Source organism: Pavona decussata, unplaced genomic scaffold (assembly GCF_977016875.1).
Source record: "Pavona decussata unplaced genomic scaffold, jaPavDecu1.1 SCAFFOLD_76, whole genome shotgun sequence".
NCBI classification, from domain to species: domain Eukaryota; kingdom Metazoa; phylum Cnidaria; class Anthozoa; order Scleractinia; family Agariciidae; genus Pavona; species Pavona decussata.
In genome coordinates this window covers 1802058-1824414 of record NW_028145494.1, presented here as the reverse complement: position 1 = coordinate 1824414, position 22357 = coordinate 1802058, and the positions used below count along the sequence as shown (strand labels likewise).

Here is a 22357-nt window from a genome sequence, read left to right as displayed (position 1 = left end):
AAGCTTCGTAATAAGACCACCTTTTTTGATACTAAAGCAATAACTGTTTTATGGTTCAAAAAGAAGCCGGATGGCTCTGTTATTTCCTGATCTTTTTTTCTAGAGAGACCAATTCCTTGATGCGGCAAACACCATAAGCAACATTTTGAGTCCGGTACCGTTACTTTTAAATATACTCGCACGATGTTATGTATGAAAATGTCTGGTGGCCTGACATGACAGTAGAAAACAGTTGACAAAGAAAGAAAAAATATCTCAACAAAGAAAGACTCGAAACCGTACCTTTTAATCAGCATCTGAACGTCGGTTTGAAGATTAATTTTCGTCTTCTTATTTATTCTTTGCTGTCTTTTTCTTTATCAACAGTTCCTCCTTTTCAAACGCAACACCAGGTCACCTTTTTTCCCTCCTAGCCAACGTTTCTCCATATAAACACTTCGGCTCGCCTAGGCGGGTCAATAGGGTTAGCCACAAGTTGCCGATGAATCCCAAAAAAGTTGCCGATGAAAGTGTCTAAAAGTTGCCAAAATCTTGCTGAATTTCCAAAAAGTTGCCGAAAAGTTGGCAAAATTTTTTCTGCTTTTTGTACCTTTTTTGGTTGTTAGAGATTAAAAATTCGCACATTGCTTCTTATCAAAAACTTTATTTGTCAAAATCCAATGATAATATCAGAGGTTCTTTCCATTTCACAAATAGTCTATCAGAATGACATCACAAAAATCAACCCATGGGGGGGGGGGGGGGGGGCTTAGGTCCTAATTATTGTATTCTAGAATAAATTGAATAAAATGTCTATCGAAAACTGACCAATGTGGCTCAAAACGTGAAGAAAGTGGCTTCAAAGAACTTCAAAAAGCTTAAAGTTGCCGGAAATTCTAAAAGTTGCCAAAAATCCAAAATTCTAAAAAAGTTGCCGAGCAACTTGTGGCTAAGCTTACGGGTCAACTCCGTCAAGGCGAGACAATCAGAGCGTGCGCGAGCGCTGTTGGCTCGGGGAAAGGGGTCAACTTTTTCCTCACATAATCGCTCGCTGAAGTTGACTCGGCTGGGAGGGTGACCCTCTTTCCCGGGACAACTTTTCTCCATATAAACGGGACCTTAAGTAAAGTAGGCTCTACTACGTACAGGTACGTAAACTAGGTGAAGTTGGCCATTTACTATACTGTATAGTTGAGGATAATATAAGTGGTTTTACATAAGTCACGAACCCGCGAATGAACGCTGATACTGGAGCCGGGCCTCGATTCGGAGAAGACGCTTGGTTACCAAGCCTCACGGATTGATCGCATGTGTTGGCGCAATTTATGAATCAGGTTTGAGTGTTTCGAGCTTTGTCCAGGAAATGTATGACGAGAAACGACCAGAAAAGACAAAGGACGACTTCATTGTGAGTAATTTATCTTGTGAACGAATTATATCAAATTTTGTTGACTGGAAATATACTTTTCATAATTACACGTCGATCGGTGCGGTAGTTTGTGTGTGCATGCTCGCTCTAAGCAAAGAAAGTTGTCAAGGAGTTTTCGGATTTTTGCCACGGTATCACAAGATTATGAATACACTATCCAATCAAGATAAACTTAAAATGGTCTTCGCCGAGTTCGAATCGAAGAAAATCACAAAATGGGTTAGAAATGTCCCAGGGAGGGGGGGGGGGAGGGGGGGGGGGTGTTGTTCTATCGTCTCAGTCAATTCTAGTAGTGTCCATGCTCCAGGGCTGTTTTCAACATTGTCTGTCCTGGGAGCTTGCCATTAGTCTACCGTGGGACATTTGACTGCCTCATGGTTTTCACCACAGGACTCTCGCCTCCCTAAATTCTTGATTAACAACGCCTGGGGAGGACATGAGTTCGATTGATATTGATTTCTGATGGAAATCGATAAGGATTGATTTGTTGATTGCTATTGACTATCATCGATTTTTATCGAAAATTATTTTTGTCAATTTCTACAAGTTAAAGATTGACATGGTGTATTTTCTATGGTTTTATTGAGTCATTCAATCGTGGATATGCAATGCAAATATCAACAAGCTGATACTAAAAGAACAAGAACAATAACAGAAGTAATTTGGTATTTTATCGATGTTAAGCTTCAGTGCGGTTCAAAGAAGAAGAGGAACCCTCTGTCTCGCTATAGCAACACTCTAAATATGAAGCAAAATAATCAACACTAAATCAGTGTTTTATAATTTCAGTTAATATTTGCAAATTATAAGAAAGAAGAGTAATAATAAATCGCAGAGCAAACAAGAAATAAAAAATAATCCAGAAGCACAGAAGAAATCACTTTAAATATTGATTAGGAAGAACACATGTAAGAGGAGAAGTAATTTTCCGTGTTTTTTGTGGTCATAAAACATTGGCTCGACTCGCGAATTGTATATTATTGTTTGGAAGTGCTTTTCATCATGACGGTCATTGTTAGGGTGTAACCGATTGATCTTTGGTCGAGGTGAACGAGGTGAAGATTTCAAGTTATTGACGTCCATAATTTCCTGATCACTGGATACTTCTTGTGTTTATTGTGTTGTGGAACTTGAACCTGACAACGAATCTTGGTTACAATTTAGCAATGGATTATCTTTCCCTTTCACTTCCTATAACTTGATGAACATTCTGCCTGGACGTGGCTGGACTTCGGCAGGACCATATGCTGAAATAATAATTTAAAATGTTTTACCATTTATTGTTTACTAGATAGTAACGCCCTCTAATATGTTTGAAATGAATACTCCTCCAGGGAACCCTTGGGATTAGTGATTGTTTTGATTACTGTTAATTGCTATCGATTATTCTCCATTATTGCAATCGATAACAATGGAACAAATTTTTTTGTGAGTTTGATTGTTATCGATTACCGATTTCAATCGATATCAATCAGTGATTAATATCGATTGTATCGATTGATGTCCGATATTGATTTCTATCGATTGACTACGCCTGGATAAATGAGATGGTAGATCCACAAACACGATCCATGATCCAGAACGAACAGTCACTGCCACACTACTGAGAAATAGTACTTATCCACAACTTATTTTGATGTGAGAAAGCTTTTATTAGAATAAAGATAGCCCAGAAGAAGAATATTTATCATAACTAGAATTTGTGCAAAAGGTAAAATTTACATTGGAAGACTTGAGAAGCAGAAGCATATATTTATGTAAATTTTACCTTTTGCTCAACTTCATGTTATCATAAATATTCACAACACGTGAACAGCAGTGAAATAGATCCAGACCAACAAAATAAAAATTTTGTTCGGAGAAAGCAAATAACGACTGAAACTTGACTGAGATTCAGCCTTCTTATCTAACACCGGTTTCGGTTCTTGAGTCTAAAACTTGCATGAATATGGAAAAGAATTCTTACCCTAACCGCTTGTAATTTTACAGAAAAATCTGTGGAGGCATTTTAAAGATAACTTGATGTATGCAAAGAAGGAATTTTTCCATTTATCTGCACTTTATTTTAACTGTTTTCAAACATAAATATCTTAAAATCGGAGACATCCATGAAGCCCAATAAACATTTAGAATATTTTCCTATTAGGAAAGACCTTTTAACAGAAAAGACAAAGTGTCAATTTTTATTTTGCCAGAGATATTGATGAAAAATGTGGCAATAAACAAAATCACCCCGTAAAAATTGATTGATTTCATTATTTACTTGAAAACGCTCTTACAGATTTGTTTCTAATTTCGCCTACAAGTTGTCTAGATTGAGTAGTTTAAATCCCTAAAGTTTTGTCAGACTAGATTGTTAGATAGACTAGATTGATGTCTAAAATGAGAGGCTATGTGCTACTGTTGCTATGGTAATAGTTGTTGCTTGGAAACTGATGAGAAAATTGACTTTGAACATATGCTGAAATGATGATGTAGTATGCAGGAGATCAAAGTTTATCTTCTATGCGAGATTGTTATTTCAAAACTTCCACCCTAAGTCCAGCAAAACTGCTACAAGCCTCTGTAAGGCTAGTTCTGATGTCAAAGCGGTTATGATGGCAAGAGGACAAATCCACGAAAGGACCACTAAATTTCAGTTTTTGCAAATCAGCTCAAAAACTAAGTCATTGACGTACTGTTAACTCCTCTGGCAATACAACCAAAAGTTATTCAATAGATCTTGTTATATAAGAAAAAGGCATTAATTATTTTTTTCACCTGCAGAAGATTCTTCTTGACAACTTGCTCACAAACATTTCCATTTTTTAAGGCCCCTGCTTGAATTTCTATTTCATTTTTATTTTTTAGGTATCATCAAGACCAAAAGAGATAGCATTTTCTGCCAGTTTGTACCTCGCAATTTGGGGTGCAATTTGAAGTGGTTACCTTCCCCTGGACAGTAAAGGAGGATAAAGAGATCCCTTAGACAGACAGTCAAAGTTGGTCCTTGACTTCATCGCCCTCACAAATGGCAGCAATTCTTTCCAAGGTGAAAAGCACAAGGTAATAAATGCTGTAGAGGGCCGTAGACCAGTATGGAAAACATATGGCTCAAAAACCTTACTTCAGCAAAGACCTAACTCCAGTGTCTTCACATGGCAAGCTGAAGTTTGTAAACTTGTGCAATACAAATGTTATTTGGTTCATACAAATGAATGCAAAAATTGATGGCAACAAACAGAACTACATGTAGTCTTGAATCTTGCTGACCTTCTGAAGGACTTTCTGAGGTTGGTAAACTTTATTTGAGGTGTGAGTATTTGCTTAACTTAATAAGTTCCTTTCGCCAAAGAGAAGGATGGAGAAAGAATTGCCATCAAACTCGGTTTCAAACAGCATAACTGATCTTTTGGAAAATTGCACTTGTCATGTAAAGGCACCTTAATGTATCCAGGGTGGAAAAAATACATGAATATCAGTGTCTTGTTTTACTCATTAAGGAGGCTTGGAAGGGTTTTTCATTGTTGTAGAGTTTGTGAAATTATGAAAGGTTTCCAAAATTTTGTGTGATCATTTGAACAAACTACATTGTATAAATTAATGTCTTTGCAACTTTGTTGCTTGACAATACTTTAAGACTAGTTCTGATGTCATAGGGGTTACCATGGCAAGAGGACAGCTCCGCAAAAAGGACCTCTAAATTTCAGTTTTTGCAAATTAGCTCAAAAACTAAATCAATGACCTACTGTTTTTATTGTTTTGTTGGAAAGCCCCCTAAATTAGTCAACTCCTGGCAATACAACAACAAGTTTTCAATAGATCTTGTTATATGAAAAGGCATTTTTTTTTTTTGCCTGCAAAAAAATTCTACTTGACAACTCTCCCCGAAACGTTTCTATTTAAAGTGGCATGCTGAATTTTGTATGCTGGAAAAAGTCAAGATAGGCCACTGTGCAAAATTTTGAGATAAAAACAAATGTTGCTACAGCCTCTATTTCCGGTTCTCATGATTTTACTCTGGATTGTGTGGTGCCAGAAAATAGCCATACCCCTATGTGGAGAGAATTGGAAATTCCAGAGGTGTGTGTGTGTGTGTGTGTGGGGGGGGGGGGGGGGGGGGTCAATGACCCAGGAACTTCCAGAGGGTAGGAGGGGTGAATGGTTAAATAAGTTTTCAGAGGGTCAGCTTCACAGTTGTGTCGGACATAGTTGTTCAAAATTGTAACTTACCAACTTCGTAGATCTTTTTCTATTTTTTAAGAAACTATTGTTACATTAAAAACACGTTTCCCTTCCCTGGAAAACCTTTGTAATCGAAGTAGTCCAAATTGAGACAAGAAGTCTAGCATTTTAGTCAAGGGGTTGTCTGGAGCATTGTATTGTGTGTCAATTATTCTAAGACTGTTGTTTGTGAAACTTTCTTGTGTACAAAAGTATAGTTCACTGGCAAGAATATATTGAATTTGTTTCAATGTTGAGAAACAAAGGAAAATTTTGGACGGCAAAGAGAAAGGCCCAAATTTACATAACACATTGAAATATTTGTTCGTTACTATAGTTGTTTGCATGCCATATAGAGTTCTGGGCAATGGAACTGGTTTGTCAGCACTGATCCTTGTTAAAACTTATTTTGTCCAAAGTTTTTCAACTCAAAATCCAAAATTATTGACGTAATTTGTATGCCAAACTTCAATGATGTAGAGCCAATTCAACATTCTTTTAATGTGCTATTGATCTCATACAAAATTTGCATATTCACGGTAATATGCTTATTTCGTTTTGTGGCTCCATTTCATCTGCAGTTTCAAGTTACGATCAAAGGTCAATTTGTCTTCCTGCGCTAGCGCTGTTATCGCTTATTTTGTTCAAGCTATTCCTATTCAAACTTATGACTAAAACAACATGATTACCGTGAGAAAAATCAGTAATTACCGGTATGATTGAGTAGAGCAAAAGCGACAATTTTTTATCTCCTAAAAATTTGCATAGGAAACACGTTTTTGCATTGCCTGACTTGTTCCTGCAATTAAGATTTAAAATCTTGAGGGCGATGACCACAAGTAGATAGAAAACACAACAATTATTTTAGTATTAAGAGACAGTGTATGGGTATTCACAACTTCCTGACAAAGTCTTCCGGTGAAAATTGAATGGCGCGGGCACTCTTTGATAACGCAGATTTTCTCATGTAGGCAGTTCAATATCTCTGAAAGGTTCGCCAAAACTGACTTTTGGGGCATTCTTTCGAAAGAAAACCTTTCGAGAGGGGGGTGGGGGTGTATTTTATATGTCAGGAATTTCAAAAGGGGTGGGGGGTTAAAAAAATAAAATACCTCAAAAATGGAAAATACCAGGGGGTGGGGGATCCTATGTGAAATTGCCTTTGTGGTGGGGTTATGGATGTTTTCTGGAACCACACATTTCCACTTCCGGTGTTGCCTGTATGTGAAACTTTTGAAAGAAATTTTTAGTCATTTAGCCAATTGGTGCAAATTAGCTGCTGTACTGCATGTGTGGGTTACTTGCCACACATCTTAAAACTCTTTCAAGCCTCCTTTAACAAGAGTCTGATTCAAGGAAACCCAGGGAAGCTACAGATGTATAACTGGTATACAGAAGGGCTACAAACCTTTTAGTTATTGAGTTATAGGATTGGACTGAGTAAACATGTTGTTTTGCAGTGCCACTTGTCTCCCCACGAAAGCAATGTCTGAGTAACAAGTGCACAGATGCAGTGCACTTGTCTGATCACCATTTGTGCTTTGCAAGACCATGGAAAGCAAACTTCATATGTTCACAGTTTTCTGTTGTGTCTCATCAAAGCTTCTTTGAATTAAATGACCACTAGAAGAAATATATTTTGAAGATTGGAATACAGCAAGATGAAATATTGTCAAATTTGGTGAATTAAAGGTGTTGATCGTTTTTGGCAGTGTGTTGAATTCTTCACTTTGAAGGAAGCCTTTTTGAAGCAAGCCTTTTCGTGTTATGCTAGGTGGCTCTAACTTTTGAGCCTACAGGGATGTATGAAATCCTAAAGTGTGACCATTCAACTGAAAGCTAATTCTTATAGGACTCATGTGGAAAGTGCAGCTTAGTAACCCCCGATTTTTTTTCGCTTAAATAAATCTTTGCACCTGTTGGAAACGCATTGAGCTTTTTTACGCCTTTTTTCAACCAAATCTTGACTTTTTGTAGGCTGTAAAAGTTACGAAATCTAGCCATCATCTGTCCCATGACCGAGCTAGTAAGGGGCATGGGTCTATTCCTTACATGACGTCACAAACTGCTTTGAATGCATTTTCACAGACTTAATACAATGCAAATCAATTTGTGACGTCAAGTAAGGAATAGACCCATGCCCCTTACTAGCTCGGACATGGGACAGGTGATGGCTAGATTTCGTAACTTTTACAGCCTTTAAAAAGTCAAGATTTGATTGAAAAAGGCGCCAAATAGCACAATATGTTTTGAACTGGTGCAAAGATTTAATTAAGAGAAAAAAAATTTGGGGGCTAGGTGCACTTGAAATGATCTAGTTTATCAACCAAAAAACCAAACTGCTAATTTTTCCAATAATACTGTTTATATATGAAGCAATTTCAGATACCTTGTTTGAAGGGACAGTGTCAATCATTGCATTTTCATTTTATCTTTTGGCTTTAGCAAAAGGCTAGCGTGTTCGAGACATAGACAATTTACATGTATCTTACACTAAATATCTCAAAGATTGAGATTAACGACTATTTTGTTCTGTTAAGGGGATAGCATCCATAGTTGAACTGTAGCTTAATCTACTCACTGTGAAAAATTCATCAAAATGTTTTGAAGTTTAAGCGCTTCCTTGAAATAAACACCATGCCAAGAGCAAATTTACTCCTTTCAAAATGTATTGTTAAGCAAACCACGTGTTTGATTTCACCTCAAAACACCATCAACTAACTCAGCTATTTGGTAAACCATAGGGTATTTCATTTGTTCCAATCTTTGGAGTATATTAATTTCTTGTAGCAGTGATTTAATCCAAGGAATCTTTGACAAGGCACAACAGACAATTTCGTTTCTGCTACCATATTTATTTGATTAACCACCCAGGGTGCTTATTTAATTTTGGGCCAGATAGGGTGGGCACTTATTCGAGGTGGGCGCTTATTATTTTCCCTACATTTTCAGCAAGCGAGGACATTTTTAGAGAATAACGAAACAAGGGATAACAAGTTTATTTTGCTTCAACAAGACAAAACAAAGTGCAAAATCTAACATAAACAATACCAAAGTTTATCGACTACGGTATCTACAACCAATTTTGGAACACAACTGACGCTCCTCTTACTTCACGCTGGGCTAGTACAGAAATGTTTTTTCTTGGGAGGGGGTGGGGTGGGTGCTTATTCGAGGGTGGGCACTTATTCGAAGGTGGGCGGTTAATCCAATAAATACAGTATCTTGAAAGAAAAAAAAAACAGTTGACATCACACACACACCACATGGGAATTTGTTTCAAACAATCAGAATTTCTACCCACATCAGAGTAGAAATTACATCAGTACGGAATTTCTACAGTCATTTCTCAGATGTTGCTTTTGTGCAGAGACCAGTTAGCACTGTGAAACAAATGGCAGACCATATATGGTGACCTGAACTTGGTATTTCTTGTTTCCTCTTAAGGTTTCTTGTTTGTGCTTAAGGATTTGAGGGAAGAATGGCATGAGAGTGCAATTCATGACCTTTTTGATGTAGATTAAGTTGAAAATGAGTTCAGAAATGAATTCACCATGTTAAATTTAACAAAAATGTGAAGTTTCTTACAGATTCAACGCAAGAACATGTAAAAATTACAATTAATTATATTACAATATTTACAAACAAACATGGGATACTGGGAGTGTATGTGTGGCCCCCTGTCCATATATTGTTTCCTCACAAATCATCAAATTCAAAGTTCTATATTTTGATATTTTAAACTAGATCTTTACTTAATCTTTACAAAACTTCACTTTTTGTTAAATTCATCATGGCGAATGTATTTATGAACTTAGTTTTTCATTTAATTTGTGTGGGTAATCAAATGGTGACGTGTGAAATAAGGTGAGGGATTTTGTTAGAATTTTGACAAAACGCAAGTGAAATTATTATTATTAACTTATTTTTCTAATGTCACGAGTTTACAATACTGTGCAAAAAGAATGCAAATGAGTTTTGGTGCTTTCCGCGACTTGTCAGCGCTTCTCAACAAAATATAAACCAAATGTCGGGTGAAACTATACACGTATTTCATTTGAACTCTGTCTAATTTTTGAAACGTCCATTGTCTCTGTCAAACTGAAAATTCACGTTGCTCTTTGAAAAGCCGTGCAAATATTCAGGTGAAATATTGCTGAAAATAGTGAAAATTTCAAGACAGCTTATGGAATGAGCGTGAAAATTCACCTCTTGAATTAAGATTCAAAAACGTTGCTGTAAACAGGAAACAAGTATCCTATAACACTTTAATAGAGAAAACGTTTAAACTGTGGACTTTGACGGTAGAACACTGCACGCACAAATACAGTTAGCCATCATGTAAACACTATCTGCGGAGAAAAGATCAAGACATAGGAATTCTTATGCACCTTAATTCGTTCCTTTATTTTACTACTGATTTTCTGTTTTGTTTCCATTTGCTGAGGCTTGTAAGTTTTATGCACCCGCACAAATTGGGCATCATCATAAATCATCCAACTCGTTAAGAGAAATTTTAAGATGAAGAATTTTCAATTAACTATATGAAATTTTGTTTCGGTTCAAACAAAATCACTTCAAAATATCGTCCTTAGATTAGCAAATTATTGGGGATGCACTCAATTTTTTAGCAGCCCTCAAAAATCTGTTTCGAAATCTTGGTGGAAAGTTCATGAACGTTTGGCTGAAATATCAGTGATTTTTTGGTTGAACAATAGCTAAAACTCTGCAAAATTCGTTTGCATTCCTTTCGTACAGTAATGTACCATTTGATTATCTTTTAATATCATGGGTGACAAACTACACTCACAATCGTGAGTTTTTGTCTTGTTTATTATATCAAGAAACGTTGCCATGGCAATTTTTTAATTTCATTTTTGAAATTATAAATTAATGCTGAGATTTCGTGGCCAAATTAAGGAGTAATTTGTCACCCATGATATTATGTTTAAAACCGCTTATTACATGCTTTTGGTTCAAATCAGCTCTGGTTTGGCTCGTAGACTTGACACCAAGTGAGAACCATTTCCGTCTTAAGGTTACCGTATACCTTTAGAGGTGTCTCACATCCTAGCAATGAACCTTGTCCGGTTTAAACTGTAGATACCTAAACCCCATATCAAATTAAAGCTTTTAGAGCTGGCTATCAAACTGTACCAAGAATTTTGAAATACAACGAATTGTCGAATTTTGAGGGCTGTTTTCTCGAATCGTTTTTTCCACTTGAAGGGGACAATAATTATTTAAAAAGCTAAAACTCAAAGGGAATTTGTTCTTTGCCTTCAAATTTGGACAGTAGTTAGTTTAACATATAAACAACGAAAGCATGTCTGCGAATTTTTTCTTTCAAAATATTTTTTCTCCGAGAGTGATTTTTGTATGATCACTCCACATTTTTTAAATCCTATTTCGAAAATGTTTTGCAACTTTTTACTGCAATTGAGTTTGGCAAAATGCAGACACATTTTTTTAGCGCTTTTGGTCCAGAAACTAAGGAAAGAATTAAATTAGTGAAAGTAAAATTTGCTTTCACTTGTAGCTTTCAAAATGTGATTCGGACGCTCGCATTTAGAGGTCGTGAAAAATTTGACAATTCATTTTATTTCAAAATTCTTGGTATAGTTTGATAGCCAGCTCTAAGCTTAAATTTTTTATAGAGGTTTAGGTATCTACAGTTTAAGGCAGACGCACTACATCGCTTGGATGTGGGACACCTCTAAAGGTATATGGTAACCTTAAATTGAAATCACAAGTTCATTTCTTTTGTCAATTAAGGGGACAAGTCACTCATTCTTTGCATTGTTCAATCAAGGTTTTTCTCACAGAAAATCCCGTCTGTCTGATATATGCCAAAGCAAAGCTGACTTTGAAAACTTCATATCTTTACATTCAATTTACAACTTTGATTGATTGTCTATAAACTGTTTAGGAAGCCGAAACCTGTTGATAGACAATCAATCAAAGTTTGAAGTTACCTTCTGATTATTTCATAAACCAGAAAGTTGCCACAATTTTGCACTTTATATTGTTATGGCTTGTTCTTGGAAGAATGGTGTAATAAAGATTGCTTTCAATAAACTTGCCATTTTATTGTTAGTAGAGCTTTTTCTGAAGTTCTTTATTATCAACAGAAATGACAGAAAAATAATAAAATTACTCAGAAGGAAAATCACAAAATGATATGCATACTACTTCAATATGAAACTTTTATATTGATAAGTGACATCACTGATACTAATTATGCACGAATGACGTCATCATCAATTTACATGCATGAATATTTTTGTGCAATAGGCTCGGAATCAGATTCAGATTATAAATTTAAACTTGATTCTTATTCCGAATCTGATTCTGAGTCTTAAGAGGTGGCATAGAATAGACTTAGAATCAGATCCGGAATAAGAATCGAGTTAAAATTTAAATCTGAATCTGATTCTGAGTCTAACGCACATAAATATTCATGTTTGTACATAAAGTGCATAATAATTGATGCAAATTGTTCGTGGCATCATTCATGCATTTTAATGTTTGACATCATGCATAAATATAGGCTGGGTGAATAATTTTTTTTATTTTATTCCAGAAATCAGGTCTGTACAGTAACAGTAGAATGCATTATTCAAGGTTTTATTGAACTTTTCAGTATACACATTCTGACTTTCCATTTCTAATTTTACACACTATTTTTAACCCTTTAACCCCTAATATCACAGAACAAATTCTCCTATCTAGTTCCCATACATTTCTTACCCGTAACGGGGAGAAGTTATTAAAAAATATATCACGAAGATTCACCGTGGTGTTCATATCCTTAATTCACATTACCTCAAAATTTGAATAAGCATTGACTAATTTTTATCCTAATACTAATTTTATCCTAGTACTACACTACTACACTACTAGATTTTTCGCCCAATTTTCATCCATATGCTATACACTCTGGTATTTAGCCTAATTTTTAATACTATGAACTATGGTTTTTGCACTAATTTTCATCGTGACCATATACACTCTGATTTTAATCCCAGTTTCCATCTTTATACCATACACACTGGTTATTGGCCTTTTTTTTTCATCCTTATACTATAAAACTCCAGTTTTTGGCCTAATTTTCATGCTAATACTATAGACTATGGTTTTTGGCCCAACTTTAATCCTAATATTATACACTTGGATCTTCGACCCAATCTCCATTGTAATACTACGGGCTATATTTTTCGGCCTAGTTTTCATCCTAATGCTATAAAGACTATGGTTTCTAGTCTTATTTCCATCCTAAAAATATACATTTAATTTTTTGGCCAACAAGTTTTGATCCTTAAACTATAGACTCTAAGGTTTGGTCTTATTTTACTCCTAATGTTATACACGTTCATTTTCGGCCTAATTTTAATCCCTATACCATAGTCTTTGGTTTCTGGCCTAATTTCCATCCTAGTACTATAGACTATGATTTTGACCTTATTTTCCTCCTAATGCTATAGACTATGATTTTGACCTTATTTTCCTCCTAATGCTATACCCTTTGATTTTTGGCGTAATTTTCATCCTAATACTATATACTTTGATTAACGGGCTAATTTTCATCCTAATACTACACATTTGATTTTGGCATAATTTCATCCTTATACTACAGACTACGGATTTTTGCCTAATTTTCATCCTAATACTATAGACTATGGTTATTGGTCTAATTTTCATCCTATTAAAATACCTGGATGCACTTTAATTTTCGGGATAACTTTCAGCTTTATACTATAGACTATGGATTTTGGCCTAATTTTCATCCTAATACCACACATTTAATTTTTGGCCTAGTTTTCATCCTAATACTATAGACTACGTATTTTGGCCTAATTTTCATCCTAATAATATATATTTGATTTTTGGCCTAGTTTTCATCCTAATACTACAGAATAGTGCTTTTGGCCTAATTTTCTTCCTAATACTATACATTTGATTTTCGGCCTAATTTTCATTTTAATACTAAAGACTATGGTTTTTGGCCTTATTTTCATCCTAATACTATAGACTAATTTCGACTTAAGTTTCATCCTTATACAATACCCTTTGATTTTTGGCATAATTTTCATGCTAATACTATACATTATTTTGATTTCCGGCCTAATTTTCATCCTAATACTACAGACTATGGATTTTGGCCTAATTTTAATCCTAATACTATACACCTGATTTTCAGTGTTGTTTTTATCCAAATACTACAGGTTATGGATTTTGGCCTAATTTTCATCCTAATACTATAGACTATGGTTTATGGTCCAATTTTCATCCTAATACCATAGATGTTGATTTTTGGCCTAACTTTCATCCTAATACTACACATTTGATTTTTGGCCTAATTCTCATCCTAATACTATAGATTTGGTTTTGGGCTTAATTTTTACCCTAATACTATACCTTTGATTTTTGGCCTAATTCTCATCCTAATACTATAGATTTGGTTTTGGGCTTAATTTTTATCCTAATACTATACCTTTGATTTTTGGCCTAATTCTCATCCTAATACTATAGATTTGGTTTTGGGCTTAATTTTTATCCTAATACTATACCTTTGATTTTTGGCCTAATTCTCATCCTAATACTATAGATTTGGTTTTGGGCTTAAGTAACGCTTCGCGTAAGAACTATGGTGGAGAACAATAGGCCGCGGCAACGAGAGCCGTTTTTCTCCCGTGTTGAACCAAGGTGTTATAATCTCCAAATGAGCTTTCTCATTCGGTAAAACGCTATTTAGCGCGAAATTCAAATGATTTGAAGAAAATTTTCTATGTTGGAACCCGAGCAATTCGCTGAATTTTACATATTGCATTTATATTCTAATAATCTTTGCATAGCCGAAAAGGAATAGAAATCGTATGTGGGGAAATGCGTGTTTGGTTGATGACGGCCCGGAGAGTGGTAATTTTACCTTTCTTTCGTCAAAATTTTGACAGATTTATAAATAATTTACAGTAAAGTTATGCAATCCAGTGTTTACTTGTTCAGGATACACGCGCGCAAGCGAATCACCAGATATGAAATGTTTCATAGCATTTTTGTTATTTATTTTCTTCTCTATAGTTATTCCAAATGATTTTTGCTTGCCAGACGTTATTACTATTTTCTTTACTCATTGTCGACTGAATATCGCCGGCTAACGGAGATCAAAATAACTTCCAGAATGGCGTATTTATCGCCTCAACACTTTCTGAATATGAAGAAAGTTTTCGGCAAACAACCATATACGAGTGTTCTCGTAACGTCCAACATCTCTAAGTATTACGACTATAACAGAACATTTTAATATTTTGCGTCAATGAAATCAGCAACCCCGAGGGATTCTTCAAGTCTAAGAAAGTGTTTGACGCGCACAGGCCGACGCAAGCGGCAATCACGGACTCTCAACAGCCAACGAAACCAAAAAAAAAATTACAACATCCATAAACAGGCAATATTGAATGAGTCAGTTAAAGCTGTAGCAACAACCGCGACTATAAAAGCAGATCCTCATACAGTTCCTCTTCAAAAGCTGACAACACGGACAGTGCGTTGCATTCATCTTCTGTTTACAAGTCTAGTGTACCACTTGAAACGGAGTGAAACGTCTTCGTAAAGGTGGATTTCCACTGTCGCGTAAATTTTACGTGCGTACAGACGTAAATTTAGCTGGCTTTACGTACGTAAATAAAATAAGAAGCGATATATGAGCCGCGTGCGTAAACGTAAAAAGTTGAACAGCACTCAACTTTTTACGTTTACGCACGCGGCTCATACATCGCTTCTTATTTTATTTACGTACGTAAAGCCAGCTAAATTCACGTCTGTACGCACGCAAAATTTACGCGACAGAGGAACAACAATTCGTCTGCAGAAAATCTATATCCATGTGCCACAATAGTTTGTACATTTTCATATGAGCACCGCAAACAAGCTACTGCCAAAATCGTAATCTTCTCGCAATTACCTGAAATGTTCGCATATTCCAGTCGACTGAGGGCGTTTTTTCTGTGAAAAATGGTGCTCTGATCAAGAAACGCGCAATTGGAGATGTCTAAGTATTCCAAATCACTGGCTTTGTTGACGATTTGCAGAAGCTGTTGTGGACCGCGCTTGCCGACTTCAATTCGATCGACGACCCGCGTGTATCGCCAAATCCCCACTCCGAATGAAAAGGACAGCAGCATACAGCCGCAAAAGACATAATACACTAAGAGATGATCAATTTCAGAAAAGATGGACACTTGCAAGAAAATAATGACTCAGGAGAACTCTTCTTTTTCGCGTCACAGCAACAATCAAACATGGCGGAAGATCACTGAACGGTCTTGACGGACCGTAACCATGGTTCCCCACATGCGATTCTCTTAAAATTTTCGTGACACATAGAACAATAGTTATATTCCATATATGGAACATTGAAAGGGAATTTTTGAATATTTTACTGCCATTTTTTAACATTTTTTTGTTTCTAGCCAATCACAAGGCTAGATTTTAATTAATTAATTGGAAACAGACAACCGGTTAATTCACGCTGTGTTGCCGATTTTTCTATAGTTCTTACGCGAAGCGTTACTTAATTTTTATCCTAATACTATACCTTTGATTTTTGGCCTAATTCTCATCCTAATACTATAGATTTGGTTTTGGGCTTAATTTTTATCCTAATACTATACCTTTGATTTTTGGCCTGATTTTCATCCCAATGTTATACACTTTCATTTTTGGCCTAATTTTGATCCCTATACTGCCTGCCATACGGAGCTTGAGCCCGCAGTACGAGCGGCAGTCAAAACTGGTTATCCTACGTCATTAGCAAGTGACACTTCACTGTGGACTAAATGACAATACTATCGAATTTGTTGTTTATCACCGCTCCAGCCGCTCTGGAGTTCTCGAGAATGGCCTATTTCTCCAACCTAAAGCAAACTGGAAACCACTAGATACCTTTCCCCAGCATTCTGGAACTTTCCACACAGCCACTTAGCTTCACTTAGTGAATAACACCTCACAGCGTTAAAAAGAAGGAGAGCGAAAAACCTTGACAACCGCGGCCGTCCGACGCGGGCAGTGCTTTTAAATGCGGTACTCCTTAAACAGTTTGCGCTATTCTATGCGTTTAAATATAAAATATAGCACTAAATAAATTAATAAATATGTATACAAGTATACAGAATAAAATTATTCACACGACTGTATACGCATGATTTTTATTAAATTTAGTTTGCGGCTTTATGATGTATCCGCGAAAAAGTTTCAATTTCTATTTTTCATTTGGTTGTAATGGTTGATAGCATGCATTACTCACTTTTTTCGAATCACCGCCCCGAGCTTGTTGTGAGTTATCAGCGAGTAAGCCGTCAGTATCTTTTTTAGCTGAGAATCTGAGTCTCACAACAGACATTTTCAGGCCAGATTTGGGAACTAGTACTGGAACTGAGTTCGCACAACATATATATACCTCTAATATTTGCTAAAATATTATAAATATCTACCTCTTGCTCTGAGTTTCAAGTTCAGATTCAAAAATCCAACCAAGAAGAACAAGGTAGTGAACTGGCCCGCAGGTAGCGAGTGCTAATCTAGGCGGGCCAGACTTTCAAATCACTCTATTGCTAGTTAGTAGTTAATTAGTAGCTAGTTGTTAAAATTTCACCTATTTACATTTAGACATTTCACCTATAAACTAAGACGTGATTCCTGTTCTTGTTATTCAGATTTATGAGATAATCCAAACCCTGATTCAAAACAGTAATAAGTTTAAGCCCCAAATTCGCTTTATTTCCCTTATTATTAAAACTTTACACACCTGTCAGACAAGTAGACTTCATAAAACTGCAGATTGTTCAAAAATCAATAATAATAAATTTAAAAATTCTAAATCCCATCAATTATTATATGTTCCTCTTGACCCAGAGTTTTTGAACGGTTTTTGTTGTTCCTCATTATTAAAGCCAACACTAAAGAAAACCATATAATTTATGTTAACTGATATTAGTATAAGTGTTCAGCAATAATTATTGTTATCAATCTTACATGTCCAGACAACTCTTGGCACTTCATTATTTTTTATCATCTTTGAAACTCAATGCACAAGGAACAACTCAAACTATAATTGTGGATGTGACGAGCTAATGCCAAATTTCTGACAATGGCTACATCATGATGCCCAATAATAATAATAATAATAATAATAATAATAATAATAATAATAATAATAATAATAATAATAATAATCTTTTGTTAGGAAGCTTCCGGTCACTTAACATGGTTTTCAGAAAGGTCCTTGATGGAATTTTGCAGGGATATATCCTTCAGAACTTATCCACAAAAGCTACTTAGAAACAGCTATGGCAGCTAACACATTCATCTCATAGCCAGTATTACCATCCACCTCATTATCGGCCTCCCAACTGATTGTAGCATGCTCCTGTTTACCATCCCTCATTCAATAAATATACTGTAGATGTTATCAATCACATGGGATCTATTTATGTTTGGCTATTTATTGTGTTGCATCTACTGTTTCGAGTCTCTTGTAATTGCCAAAGTCATTCTTCTGTTATTTAGTTTTGCTTATTTTTATTGAATTGCCACAGAAGCCAACAAAATATACAGAAAAAAACAACAACAACAACTTACAAAAGAAGGACGGGTATGGCAGGGGGAAGTAACAGGGCTGGGTCCAAATTGACAACTGCTCCATATAACTAAGAAAGAGAAAAAACACCCTGAAAACAAAGTCAACAAGAACCAAGAAAAATAACAATAATAAAAAAAATTAATAGGTTATTCAGGGCATTTTTTCATTATTCAATCGGTTAATAAAAATTGAATTTTCACAGGCGTGCATTTCCTTCTAATGTTTTGTCTGGCTTTTTACTTTTGCGATTTCTTTGTTACCCTATCTAAAACTTGCCCTACATTGTACCTTCCACCTCTTGCTCATGGCATTCACTAACTTGATAAAAATGACTGATGTTTGGCATCCATAAATTCTTACTCTAGCTCAAATGTGGGTGGGGGGGGGGGGGGGTCTTTTTCCCCCCTTTCAATCTCATGTTTGGGGTTCCACCAATTGCAAACATTTTATTTTAAATGCAATGGGATACCAAGAGCACTTGCTAAGTTCTGTTTTCTCCACATAGTTTTAAACTGCGCAAAAATATTCCTGTATTAGTGAGCAATACTCATGGGAAACCCGAGTATCTCGGTGCCTACTATTGTTTGCGCGGTAACAATAGTAGGCACCCTCCTTAAAGACATTTAACATTTGACACTCTCCCACCCACGCACCCTGTCTAAGGGGTGATGGATCTGGCTGGCAATACATTTACCAATGTTATTCAATTTATATAATTTCTTTATTTATAACAATTTAATGGCACAAATCGGTAAATAAAAAGTAAAAAATATCTAAAATAGCCATAAGAATAATCTGTAAAAATTTTAGGGTAAAAGCACCTCATGCTGAGACAGATCACCAATTACCAAAACAAAAAATGTAGGGACAATAAATGACAATAAAACTAGCCGTAAAGTTAGTAAGTTAATTAATGAAATTATTTAAATTATAATGAAATCACATATGTTGGTCGGTGAGCGAAGAGTCCAGTCCACAGTTGCTCAATATGGCCTTCTTATTCCGTTCCGAGCTATTGCTGGGCTGCGTTTCAACATTTTACAGACACTGACAATAGTCGCACACTTTAAGTGTCTTTTTGAGCTTTAAAATACAAGTGCTGCAGGAGGATTGCAGGCAGAGGACGTGGAAAACTCTCAGAGATTTATACTCGTTGTTACCTAGCAGAGAAACAGGTCGGGAATTTGTATCCCTAAACACTACAATTACCACCTGGCGAGATCAGTCTCTCCGAAATGTAAAAAGCATATTTCACAACCAGAATGTAAACAAAAGCTTTCCTAAATTGTACGACGAGTCCAGTCGGCCAAAGCGTCGTTGTCTTCACTGTGAACCTCACGCGGCGAAGATCACTATATACTGGTCATTCAACCGAAAACAAAACGACGCAGTAAATCGATCAATACTTATAGTCGCCGTGCTACGTCGTAAACTTGGTAAAATTAAAAGGACGAAACAGAAAACAACACCTCAGGCCATGTTAAATATTTTTCTTCCGCTTTGAATAAGCACTTCATGTAATTTCTCTTGCTTGGCACAACCAATCACAGAGCGCAGATATCAATGACGTATGAAAACTCAGTTTTGACCCGTTGCTGAAATCTGATTGGTTGATTTAAATTTCAGACGCGCGGACCGTATGGCAGGTGTAGTCTGTGGATTCTAGACTAATACTCATCCTAATACTACAGACTATGATTTTGACGTAATATGTCAAAAACGAGGGCGAGTGCTTTATCACGGGTTCCAAATACTGAGAAACAGATGAAAGCACGAGGCCGCAGGCCGAGTGCTTTCATCTGTTTCGAGGTATTTGGAACCCGTGATAAAGCACGAAGCCCGAGTTTTTGACATGTCTTCTCAAATGAAACAATAAGAAATTAATCTCATTAAAATGCAAATGTTTGATCTCAGATGAAAAACATGTTTCATCTCAGATGAAAACCTGGTGGTGTTTCATCTGGTGTTTCATTGGGGTATCAAGATTCATCCACCTGACCGAAATGGAGGTCATTTATTGGCTTTTGACTGCATGAATTATTAATGAGTTTGAGAACTAAATTTCATTCTAATGCGATATCCTTTGATTTTTGGCATAATTTTGATCCTAATACTATACCTTTGATTTTTGGCATAATTTTCATCCTAATACTATAGACTGTTGTTTTTGGTCTAATTTTCATCATAATATCATTCACTTTGATTTTGGGGCTAAGGTTCATCCCAATACTAGTTACAGACTATGGATTTTGGCCTTATTTTCATCTTAATACTATACATTCTAGTTTTTTAAAAAGTTAATAGGTAATTTCCCAATCCACATTCTATAGGCAGTTTGGTGCGATTGAGGGATTATGGGATTATTTTTGGGGGGCATTTTTCTGAGAACAGTGTGTAAAAATTATGATAACACACTGACACATGACTTCATGCCTTGAAATTTTTTTATACCAGCTGTGGCCATGAAAAAATTAAAAAACTGAGAGAAAAAGTTAAAGCAGATCCTTTTACCATTCAGTTTTTGTTAACCCTTTGGTTTTTAATCTGATGATGTGGATCTAACCTTTGAGTTTGTGGAAGAAATGAAATAACAGAGTGTGCAGATCATTCATATGAAAACTATTGGGCAGTACTTTCTTATGCAGCTGTATGTTCTGGGGTTTGCCCTCATTCATCAGCAATTTTATTTTTTCTTCTTTTCTATGGCTAAAATGACTTAAAACAAGAATCAGAAATTGAAGAAAAATTGTCTAGAACCCAGCTTTAACTGAAACCTTCTAGTATATGAAAGAGCTATTTTGTTCAGTGTGTATTGATTTCTTGTTCTTGTTATCAACTTTTTCAAAATAATTTTTGAATGTTAGAACCCACTCAAAATTAAGGCAAGCTAATTTTTCTGAGAAAAGAAAGATTTTTTGTGACGTAAATCAAGTTCAGCCCGAGTCATAAGGAAAAGTCACAAGTCAAGTTCATTAAGTCAAGATCAAAATAGTTTTTCCCACCTTCAATTTTCTTAATGTTCACTTAGTTTAATAGGTGTTTCCTGTTTTCATAGAAGTTGCCAATGATGAGTTAATAGTCAGCCTTCCTATGAAGTATTCAGCATTTAACAAGCACAGTTCCCAGTATGTAGTTAACAACTATTCAGAAGAAATCCTAAACTGAGCTGTAATTTTACAGGAACTCCTAAGAAAAGATGGAAAGATCTTAACAAAAAAATTTCAAAAGACGTCTTAATCTCTGAAGGAACATACTAACAGTAGCAAGTCCTTCAATAAATTTCATGGTATGGTATAACACAGTTCAATATTGTATTATATATCCTGTGACTGCAACAAGTTCACACTCAAGTGCCATGAAATTCAAATGGATGATACACCACTGAAGGCTGACAAAATGTGGAAACATAATAATTATTTGAGCTAATTGACTTGAAATCGACTCAGGATTCAAACTGGACAGGTAAATACTCCAAGTATAAAAATATTCCAAAAATGAGGTTACCAAATATAATTGATGGAATGTAACTGAATGCTGAAAAATCTGAATAGAATGTTGAACATTTGTGTAACATTATTTAAGTGTAAGTGCTGAAATGTAAATAACAAAATTTAAAAAAAATTCTACCAAGATAGAAAAATCTGTGGACATTTTGACTGACAATAATAGCCATAGATCAGTGCCAAATGGCTGAAAAGTTTTTAACAAAACTGAGAAAAGGAGTTTTTGCTGCTCATAATGATCCAAAAATATAAAACATAAAGTATCAGTTAATTATTAAGACCTAAGCAGTGCTTGCCTGTAGTGGTGCTTATTTGTGGTGTATACAAAATGTGGGTTAAGCCATGGCCTACCTTTAGTACTATGGCCATTCGGTTTTTCACTCCCAGGGGATACTCCTTGGAATTTTTGGTGGCTGTCATGCCCCAGGGGTACTCCCGAAAATTTTCGATAGGGGTGTGCCACGAAGGTTCTCGAACCCTGACCCTATTTAAGGGTAAAGGAAGGGAAAACGGATACCCTTTTTAAGGACGGAACCCAAAAAAATGACACCACATTCAAGGGACCCCAAAAATGGCTAATGTGCATGGATAAACTCAAAATAT

The 22357-nt window shown here is 35.7% G+C and overlaps 1 long non-coding RNA gene across 2 annotated transcripts; it reads left to right on the top strand.

The window, feature by feature from the left end:
* Positions 1 to 1265: 1265 nt before the first annotated feature.
* Positions 1266 to 21648, top strand: LOC146476588 (uncharacterized). Of its 2 annotated transcripts, none has more exons than XR_014865561.1 (3): positions 1266 to 1387; positions 4259 to 4453; positions 21591 to 21648. It is a non-coding gene; the product is annotated as an uncharacterized LOC146476588 (long non-coding RNA). The 2 variants fall into 2 exon arrangements; XR_014865560.1 differs by lacking the exon at positions 21591 to 21648 and adding an exon at positions 9079 to 11699.
* Positions 21649 to 22357: the final 709 nt, after the last annotated feature.